General features: G+C 36.0%; 1 non-coding gene across 1 annotated transcript; it reads left to right on the top strand.

Annotated features, from left to right (window-relative positions):
• Positions 1-324: 324 nt before the first annotated feature.
• TRNAG-GCC (transfer RNA glycine (anticodon GCC)) lies at positions 325-395 on the top strand. Its single transcript has one exon. It is a non-coding gene; the product is annotated as a tRNA-Gly (tRNA).
• Positions 396-10,979: the final 10,584 nt, after the last annotated feature.

The following is a 10,979-nucleotide window of genomic DNA, read 5'->3' as shown; positions in this document are numbered from 1 at the left end:
CCTAATGATAAGTGACTCTCAGCACTTTTTCATGTGCCTATTTGCAATCTACTTGTCTTCGTCTGTGAAGTGTCTGTTCATTTCCTCACCTCATTATCTGACAGAATTTAAAAATTGTATTTGTTGGTTTAGTTGATACTTTATATATCCTGATTATAAATGCCTTATCTGATGTATGAATGGAAATATTGCTACCCATTTAGTTATCAGTATTTTATTTTAGCCCATGATTTTCATATTGTAGAAACTCTTTGAGGTTGTTTATTTGCTTATTTTTTACTTTGTTGCCTTTGTGGTTTCAAATCATTAAAGATGCCTTTGTGTGCATGGGTGGTTCAGTGGTAGAATTCTTGCCTGCCACACGGGAGTCCCGGGTTCAATTCCCGGCCCATGCAACTTTCCTTATGGGGCCGGCGAGGTGGCGCTAGAGGCAAGGTGTCTGCCTTGCAAGCACTAGCCAAGGAAAGAATCACGGTTCCATCCCCCGGCGTCCCATATGGTCCCCCCAAGCCAGTGGCAATTTCTGAGCGCTTAGCCAGGAATAACCCCTGAGTATCAAACGGGTGTGGCCCGAAAAACCAAAAAAAAAAAAAAAAGATGCCTTTGAGGTTTAAATTTCGGAGCCTTCTGTCTATGTTTTCCTCAGTGTACTTTATAGTTTCTGGTTGAATTTTTAGGTCTGTGATCCATTTTGAATTAAATCCACCTTTGTGTAAAGTGTGAGATATGGATCACATTTTAATTATTTACATGTAACTATCCAATCAATATTCCTAACACCATTTGTTGAAGAGGCTGTCTTTACTCCATTCCATGTTCTGAGCTCCTTTATCACAAATTACTTGTCCATATATAGAGAGTTTTTTCAATGGTTTTCTGACTCACTGATATTAGAGGCTTTATTAAAGTAGCAGGCAGTTTTTAATAATATAGCATTATCAAACAATTCCAAATTAGGTAATGAGACACCTCCACATTTCTTTTTTTTCAATATGGCTTTGGATATTTGTGGTCTTTTCTGATTCCATACAGCCTTTACTATTGAGTTTTCTGGGTCTTAGAAGAATGTTGCCTGAATTTGGAAGAGGATTGCTTTGAATCCATATAATAACTTTGGTAGAATAGTCATTCTTAACAATATTGATTCTTCCAATCCATGAGCATGGAATACTTTTCCATTTCCTAAGGCATTATATTTCTTTCTTAATGATTTGAAGTTATTATTATATTTATCCTTCATGTCTTTTGTTAAGTTGTTTCCTAGATACTTCATGTTCTTGAATACTGTTTTAAATGAAGTAGACTCCTTGATCTCAATCTCTTTTGATTCAGATTTTTTAATATAAAATGAAACATTATATTTCATTTTTTATTAACATGGTGCATTATATTCATTGTTTTGTGTATGTTGAACCATCCTTGATTCCCTGGTATAAATCCCACTTGATCAGAGTATATGATTTTTTTTGATATGTTGCTAGATTCAATTGGCAAGATTTTGTTAGGGAATTTGGCATCGATGTTCATCAGGAAGATTGTTCTAAAATTTTCTTTTCTGGAAATGTCTCCGCTTTGATATTAGTTTAATGTTAGCTTCACACAAGATGTTAGAAAAGATTTCTGTGTCTTCAAAATTTGGAAAGAATTTAGTGAGTAAATGTACTAAATCTGTGAAGTTTTGATAGAATTCACCAGTGAACCCATTTGGATCAGGACTTTTGTTCTTAGGAAGATTCTTGCTATTTCAATTTCTTGTTATTGGCCTACTTAGTCTTTCTACTTTTTTTCTGGTACATGTTTGAGAGATAACACTAAGATTTATCCATTTCTTTTAAATTCTCAAGCTTAAAATAATAAATTTGTTCATAGTATTCTCTCATTATATTGTGAATTATGGAAGTGTCAATTGTAATTTGTCCCCTTTAATCTCTGCACAGGTTTATTTGAACATTTACTCATCCCCCCCCATGAGTCTAACTAAAGTTTATCTATTTTGTTTATTCTTTCAAAGAATGAACTACTAGTTTTGCTGACTCTTTGAATTGCTTTCTTGAATTTAATACTGTTGATTTCTGCTTCCCTTATTACTATTTTTCTCCTTCTACTACCTTTTGGGTTTGTTTGCTGTTTCTTATCTAGATTTCTGAGATATATGTGTTTAGGTTTTTAATTTGGTTTTTTTCTTTCTTTATTTTATTTTATTTATATTGAGTCCAATGTGAATTACAAATCTTTCATAGTTATATTTAAGACAGAGCATTAGGGCCATGCCCACCACTTGTGTTGACCTACGTCTGCCCCTGTTCCCAGCATGCATCCTATACCTCCAACCTTAGCCCCCTGGGATGCTAGTGTAACAGGTCCCTTTTTGTATAGCTTGTAGTTTGAGTCTCTTGATTCTATTGTCATTGACTTTGGGTTGGGTATTTAAGGCTATCCTTTTTTTCCCACTCATTGTTCATGAGACTGCTTTCCTCTAGTATTATTCATTGTTTTCTCTTTTCAATTTTTGAGGGAGAACAAGATGACCCATGTTTTATGATTCTGTTGAATAAAAGAATAATAAAGAAAGCTGGGAGGAGGTTTTATCTAGAAGCTATAAATATATATTTAAAAGAAGAATGAAAGAAAGAAAAACAAAACCAAAACAGAACAAAAAAACTAAAAAAGGAAGAAGGGTTGGTATGGCAAGACTTTTTTTTCCATAGGCAGAATTAGTATTGGGGAAATTAGAAAGGAAATTCTTTTGGCCTAAGAGATACAAAGTTTCTCCATCCTTGAAACATACTGTCATGGGATCAACTACAGGCTCCGGTCATGGTCAATCTTGAACCTCAAGGTCTTTATATGGTGCCAAAAAATGTTCTGCTCAGTTTGATTGTCAAGGTCAGTCTACTCTAATTAGAGATCTTGGTTTTTGCACAGGTCCTAGGACAAAGTCTAGGACAGAGACTTTCTTTATGGTTCCAGAAGTTCTGCTCAGTCACAGGTGTTATAGTCAGTCTTCTTGTAATTAGTGATGTTGATTTTTGCACAAATCAAAGGTCAGAGTGTCTTTTGATTTCATCTCACCATTAGTTGATGATGTAGGATAACCTGTCCTTAGATCAAGTTGTTGCTGTTTCCACATAGTCAGGATTTCTTATGCTCCTAGCCTGGTGCAAGTTGGTGCCAGAGCAGTATTAGGGGTTTTCTTCTTTCTTTTTTTATATTTTATTTAAACACCTAAATTTAAATTTAAAAACATGATTGTGTTTGGGTTTCAGTCATGTAAAGAACACCACCCATCACCAGAGCAACATTCCCATTACCAATGTTCCAAATATCCCTCCTGCTCAACCAACCAAAGCCTGTACTCTAGACAGGCTTTCTTTTTCCCTCATACATCCTCATTATTAGGATAGTTCAAAATGCAGTTATTTATCTAACTAAACTCATCACTCTTTGTGGTGAGCTTCATGAGGTGAGCTGTAACTTCCAGCTCTTTTCTCTTTTGTGTCTGAAAATTATTATTGCAAGAATGTCTTTCATTTTTCTCTAAAATCCACAGGTAAGTGAGACCATTCTGTGTTTCTCTCTCTTTCTCACTGACTTATTTCACTCAGCATAATAGATTCCATGTACATCCATGTATAGGAAAATTTAATGACTTTATCTCTCCTGACAGCTGCATAGTATTCCATTGTATATATGTACCACAGTTTCTTTAGCCATTCGTCTGTTGAAGGGCATCTTGGTTGTTTCCAGAGTCTTGCTATGGTAAATAGTGCTGCAATGAATATAGGTGTAAGGAAGGGATTTTTGTATAGTATTTTTGTGTTCCTAGGATATATTCCTAGGAGTGGTATAATTGGATCGTATGGGAGCTCAATTTCCAGTTTTTGGAGGAATCTCCATATCGCTTTCCATAAAGATTGAACTAGACAGCATTCCCAACAGCAGTGGATAAGAGTTCATTTCTCTCCACATCCATGCCAAAACTGTTTGTTCTCATTTTTTGTGATGTGTGCCAATCTCTGTTGTGTGGTGGTACCTCATATTTGTTTTTATTTGCATCTCCCTGATGATTAAGTGATGTGGAGCATTTTTTCATGTGCCTTTAGGCCATTTGTATTTCTTTATTGTCCAAGTGTATGTCAATTTCTTCTCCCAATTTTTTTGATGGGAATAGATTTTTTTTCTTGTAAAGTCCTCTCAGTGCCTTGTATATTTTGGAGATTAGCCCCTTGTCAGATGGATATTGGGTGAATAGTTTCTCGAATTCAGTGGGTGGCTCTTGTATCCTGGGCACTATTTTCCTTTGAGATGCAGAAGCTTTTCAGCTTAATACATTCCCATCTGTTAATCTCTGCTTTCACTTCCTTGGAGAGTGTAGTTTCCTCCTTGAATATGCCTGTAGTCTCAATGTCCTGGAGTCTTTTTCCTACGTGTTGTTCTATATATCTTATGGTTTCGAGTCTGATATTGAGGTCTTTAATCCATTTGAATTTTACCATCATACATGATGTTAACTGGGGGGTCTAAGTTCAACTTTTTGCAAGTGGGTATCCAGTTGTGCCAACACCACTTGTTGAAGAGGCTTTCTTAGCTCCATTTAGAATTTCTTGCTCCTTTATCAAAAATTAGGTGATTGTATGTTTGGGGAACATTCCACTGATCTGAGGGCCTGTCTTTATTCCAATACCAGGCTGTTTTTGATAACTATTCGCTTTGAAGTAAAGCTTAATATTGGGGAAAGTAATTCCTCCCATATTCTTTTTCCCAATGATTGCTTTAGCTATTCAAGGGTGTTTATTGTTCCAAATGAATTTCAAAACTGCCTGATCCACTTCTTTGATGAATGTCATGGGTATCTTTAGAGGGATCACATTAAATCTGTACAATACTTTGGGGAGTATTGCCATTTTAATTATGTTAATCCTGCCAATCCATGAGCAAGATATGTGCTGCCATTTCCGTGTGTCCTCTCTTATTTCTTGGAGCAGAGTTTTATAGTTTTCTTTGTATAGGTCCTTCCCATTTTTAGTCAAGTTGATTCCAAGATATTTGAGTTTGTGTGGCGCTATTGTGAATGGGGTTGTTTTCTTAATGTCCATTTTTTCCTTATTACTATTGGTGTATAGAAAGGCCATTAATTTTTGTGTGTTAATTTTGTAGCCTGACACCTTGCTATATGAGTCTATTGTTTCTAGAAGCTTTTCCGTAGACTTTAGGTTTTTCTAAGTAGAGTATCATGTCATCTGCAAACAGAGAGAGCTTGACTTTTTCCTTTCCTATCTGGATTCCCTTGATATCTTTTTCATTCCTAATTGCTACAGCGAGTACTTCCATTGCTATTTTGAATAGGATTGGTGAGAGAAGACAGCCTTGTCTTGTGCCAGAATTTAGAGGGAAGGCTTTTAGTTTTTCTCCATTGAGGATAATATTTGCCACTGGCTTATGGTAGATGGCCTTAACTATATTGAGAAAGGTTCCTTTCATTTCCATATTGCTGAGAGTTAGAGGACAGGTGGGGGTTGTGTGAGAGGAGGGAGATTTGGGACATTGCTGATGGGAATGTTGCACTGGTAATGGGTGGTGTTCTTTACATGACTGAAACACAAACACAATCATGTATGTAATAAAGTTGTTTAAATAAAAACAATTTAAAAAGTATATAAAATTTGTAATACAAAGAAAAGGGATGTTGAAATATTATTAAAATATTGTAAGTACTAAAAAATAAGAACGGGTGTTGGACATTATCAAGTGCTTTCTCTGTACCTATTGATATGATCATGTGATTTTTATTTTTCTTGTTGTTGATGTTGTGTATTATGTTGATAGATTTACAGATGTTAAACCATCCTGGGATAAAACCTACTTGATCATAGTGGATTATCTTCTTAATGAGGCATTGAATCCTATTTGCCAGGATTTTGTTGAGGATCTTTGCATCTGCATTCATCAGGAATATTGGTCTGTATTTTTCTTTTTTCATAGCATCTCTGTCTGGTTTAGGTATCAAGGTGATGTTGGCTTCATAAAAGCTATTAGAAAGTGTTCCCGTTTTTTTCGATTTCATGAAAGAGTCTTGCCAGGATTGGTAATAGTTCCTCTTGGAAATTTTGAAAGAATTCATTAGTGAATTCATCTGGGCCTGGGCTTTTGTTTTGGGGCAGATATTTGATTACCATTTGAATTTTATCAATAGTGATGGGGTGTTTAGATATGCTACATCCTCTTCATTCAATCATGGAAGATTATAAGAGTCCAAGAATTAATCCATTTCTTCCTGGTTCTCATTTTTAGTGGCATAGAGTTTCTCAAAGTAGTTTCTGATTATTCTTTGAATCTCTGCCATATCAGTAGTGATCTCTCCTTTTTCATTCCTAATACGAGTTATCAGGTTTCTCTCTCTCTTTCTTTGTTAGTTTTGCCAGTGGTATATCAATCTTGTTTATTTTTTTGAAGAACCAACTTCTGCTTTCGTTGATCTTTCGGATTGTTTTTTGGGTTTCCACTTCATTAATTTCTGCTCTCAGCTTTGTTATTTCCTTCTGTCTCCCTATTTTTGGATCCTTCTGTTGAGCACTTTCTAATTCTATGAGCTGCATCATTAAGCTATTGAGGTAGGTCCCTTTTTCCTTCCTGATGTATACTTGCAAAGCTATAAATTTTCCTCTCAGTACTACTTTTGCTGTGTCCCATAAGTTCTGATAGTTTGTGTCTTTATTATCATTTGTTCCAGGAAACGTTTGATTTCCTCTTTGATTTCATCTCAGATCCACTGGTTATTCAGTATGAGGCTCTTTAACTTCCAGGTGTTAAATTTTTTTCTTCTGTGTCCCTTTGGAATTCACATATAATTTCAGAGCCTTGTGGTCAGCAAAGATAGCCTGCAAAATTTCTATCTCTTGATATTATGGAGGTATGTTTTATGTGCCAGCATGTAGTCTATCCTGGAGAATATCCCATGTACATTGGAGGAAAATGTGTATCCAGGTTTCTGGGGATGGAGTGTCCTATATATATACACTAGACCTCTTTCTTCCATTTCTCTCCTCAGATCTAGTATATTCTTGTTGGGTTTCAGTCTGGTTGACCTATCCAGTGTTGACAAAGCTGTGTTGAGGTCCCCCACAATTATTGTGTTGTTACTGATATTATTTTTCAGATTTGTCAACTATTGTTTTAAATATTTTCCTGGCCCCTAATTCGGTGCACATATGTTTAGGAGACTGATTTCTTCCTGCTGTACATACCCTTTGTTTAATAAAAAATGTCCATCTTTGTCCCTTACAACTTTCCTGAGTATAAAGTTTGCATCATCTGATATTACTATGGCCACTCCAACTTTTTTATGGGTGTTGTTTGCTTAAATAATTTTCCTGCAGCCTTTTTTATGAGTCAATGTTTGTTCTGACTATTCAGGTGCGTTTCTTGTAGGCAGCAGAAGGTTGTATTGAGTTTTTTGATCCACTGTGTCTCTTAACTGGTTCATTTAGTCCATTGACATTGAGAAAAAGAAGTCTCCTTGGATTTAATGTCATCTTTATATCGAAATTTGGTGGGTTTTTTTTTTTTGTTCAGTCTTGTCTTAAATTAGGTCTTTCAGTTTTTCTTTAAAGACTGGTTTTGAGTCTGTAAAGTTTCTGAGCTGTTTTTTGTCTATGAAACCATGTATTCTTCCTTCAAACTTGAAAGAGAGTTTTACTGAGTACAGTATTCTAGGTGAAGCATTCATTTCATTGAGTTTTGTCACTATGTATCACCACTGCTTTCTGGCCTTGAGTGTTTCTGGTGACAGGTCTGCTGTAAATCTCAAGGATGCTCTATTTAATGAAGGAAGCTTTCAATATATTAAATTTTTATCTTGCTGCTTTCAGAATTCTGTCTCTACATCATTGTGACTAGGATATGTCTGGGGTGTGTTTTTGGGGGGGTCTCTTTTGGTTGGTACTCTTTGGGCATGCAGAATTTGATCACATATATTTTTTAGTTCTGGAAGTTTCTCTTTAATGATGTTCTTGACCGTTGATTCTTCCTGGAAATCTTCTTCCTGGGTCTCTGGGACTCCAATGATTCATAAGTTGTTTCTGTTGAGCTTATCGTAGACTTCTATTTTCATCTGTTCACATTCTTTGACTAATTTTTCCATTGTCTGTTCATTTGCTTTAACTTTTTTTCCCAATGTTCCCGCTGTATGGAATTGTCATTTAACTCATCTTCCACAGCACCAATTCTATTCTCAGCTTCTCTTACTCTGTTGGAGAGCTTATCCATTTTGTCATTCAATTCATTTACTGAGTTTTTCAGGCCTGTTGTTTGACCTGTTATTTCAGTTTGGAGTTTTGTGATTTCTGTCTTCATATTTTCTTGGTTTTTATTAGTGTTCTGTTCAACTCGATCCATGGTTTCTTTGAGTTCTTTGACATCTTCCATATTTCTTGTCTAAACTCCTTATCTGAGAGATTGATTAGTTGGTTGGCCGTTTTCTGGTCATCAGAATTGTCATCTTCATTTTCTATGTCTGATGCTGGCCTGCATCGTTTCCCCATTGTCACACTTGTATTGTGGGTTTTTCTACGTTTTGTGGTGGCATCCTCTGGCTCTGCCCTTTCTGGGTGGGTCAACTTGCCTCCAAGGATGGGGAGTCCTCCGTGGATGAAGCCTCACACAGGGTCAAATCTTAGGCCCGAGCACGCAGCAGAGAAGACAGTCCAGGGAGAAATGCTGGGCTTCAGTGATCCAGCACAGTTCTTAGTGAGATTTTTTTTTTTCTTGTTGCATTGGCGTTCTCTCCTTAGAAAGAGCCCAGAGCCACATAGTAAAGTGGAGCTAAGTGCTCTTCTGGAGCCTCTGGGAGAGCAAATTTTCTGGCCCATTTTTGGCCCACTCCCAAGAGGTTCAGGAAACAGGACAGGAGACAAACACACACAGGCTGCACTCACAGTTTCTCATAGTCGGGCTCCACTGGGCAGGCGTAGATTTTCCCAGCCTGACATCAGAGACGGGACCTGCCTTCTGCAAAGTACTGCTTATAGCTGGTTTTCACTTTTGAAGCAGTTCCTTGGCGTTCTGGCCCTTGAATGAGCCTCTGGGAGAGTGAATTTTCTGGGCCCTTTTCAACCCACTCCCAAGAGGTTCAGGAGATAGGATATGAGACAAACACACACAGGCAGCACTCACAGTTTCTCATAGTCGGGCCCTATTTAGCAGGCATATATTTTCCGGTTTTCTTCTTTTTTTTTAATGTAGACATACAATGCTATGGATTTTCTCCTTGCTTTTGTTGTAACACATAGATTCTAACAGCTTCTGTCTTCATTGCCATTAGTTTCATGGAATCTATATTTCTTCCTTGATTTCTCTTTGATATATTTTCTGTTTAGCAGTGTTTTGTTCAGTTTACATATATTGAAAGCTTCCTTCATCATCTATTTGTGGTTTATTTCTACTTTCACTGCATTATGGTAAGTTGAAGTTACTTTGTACAATTTCTATATTTGTAAATTTCTATATGTTTGATATAAATGATTTATCTTGGCAAATGTTCCATAACCATTAGAGAAAAATAAGTATTCTTGTTTTGGAGGAATAAAATGCCCTGTATATGTCCAACCATCCCATTTCTTTCATTAAGGACTCTTGTCACACTGTCTGGTTGTGACAAACAGTTAAATTTTTTTTCTGTTTTGCAGGGTTTTTTTTTATATAATTTCTTTATTTAAACACAATGATTGTGTTTCAGTGATAGGATGTACATCTGCCTTCACTAGTGCAACTTTCTCACCACCGGTGTCCCTAATTTTTCTCCTCCCCCACTCCCTGCCTGTCTTCAGGACAGGCATTCTATTTATCTCTCTCAGTATAACTGGCATGGTAGTTGTCATGCATTAATTTCTCTAAATATGCTCACCACACTTTGTGGTAAGCTTCATATCTGGGCTGGTTCTTCCAGTCCTCATCTCTATTGTCTCTCAGTGTTATTTCACTTTTTTTCCATTGAGTATAATATTTGCCATGGCTTGTAGTAAGTGGCCTTGACTATACTGAGAAAAGTTTCTTTCATTCCTGTCTGTTGAGAGATTTTGTTTTTATCACAAATGGGTATTGGCCCATTTCAAGTGCTTTCTCTGAATCTACTTATATGATCATATGGTTTTTAATTTTTTATTCTGTCTGGTTGATTTGTCTAGTGATGAAAGAGAAGTGTTGAAGTCTCTACTACTATTGTGTGTCTGTCTAAGTGTTTCTTTAGATTTGTTAGCAGAAGCTTTATGAACTTTGCTGGGCTATTATGCAATTCATGAATGTTGATGATAATATTTCTTGATTAACTGTTCCCTTTACCAATACCACTATCCCTAAGCACCTTCTATATATTGAATATTATTTGATATTCAGTCTTATATAAGTATACCTACCAGACATTTTTCTTTTGTTGGTTTATATTATTGTTTCCCATCTTCTCACTCAGAATATTTATTCATTCTTTAAATTTAAGTGTGTTTCCTGTACACAGAAAATGAATTCATTTTCTTTCCTGATACACCCAGCTACTTTGCCTTTTTATCGGAAAGTTTACTCCATTGACTTGAGGTAGCTTAATGATATATAGACCTTTAATGATATATAGATATTTATTTATTTATTATATAGACCTTGTTTATTTGTGGGATCTAGCTGTTTTTGTAAGAGTCTAATTTTTTTAAGTGGTCTTTCAGTGATTCTTGGAGAACTGGAGTAGTTGTTGCAAATGTTGCTAGTTATTGCTGGTCTGAAAAGGTTCTTATACCTTTCTCAAGGCTATATAAAAACTTTGTAAGATAGTGAACTCCAGGTGGAAAATATTTTTCATTTACTACTTTGAATATGTTGTTTCACCCTTTCATGACTTGTAACGTATCATATGAAAGTATATTGCAAACCTTCCTTTGTTTTCTTTATACTTGAGCATTTTATTTTTCTCTTGCTGCTTTAAGTAGTATTTGTCT

Source organism: Suncus etruscus, chromosome 16 (assembly GCF_024139225.1).
Source record: "Suncus etruscus isolate mSunEtr1 chromosome 16, mSunEtr1.pri.cur, whole genome shotgun sequence".
Taxonomy (NCBI): domain Eukaryota; kingdom Metazoa; phylum Chordata; class Mammalia; order Eulipotyphla; family Soricidae; genus Suncus; species Suncus etruscus.
This window is presented reverse-complemented; position numbering and strand designations above follow the sequence as displayed.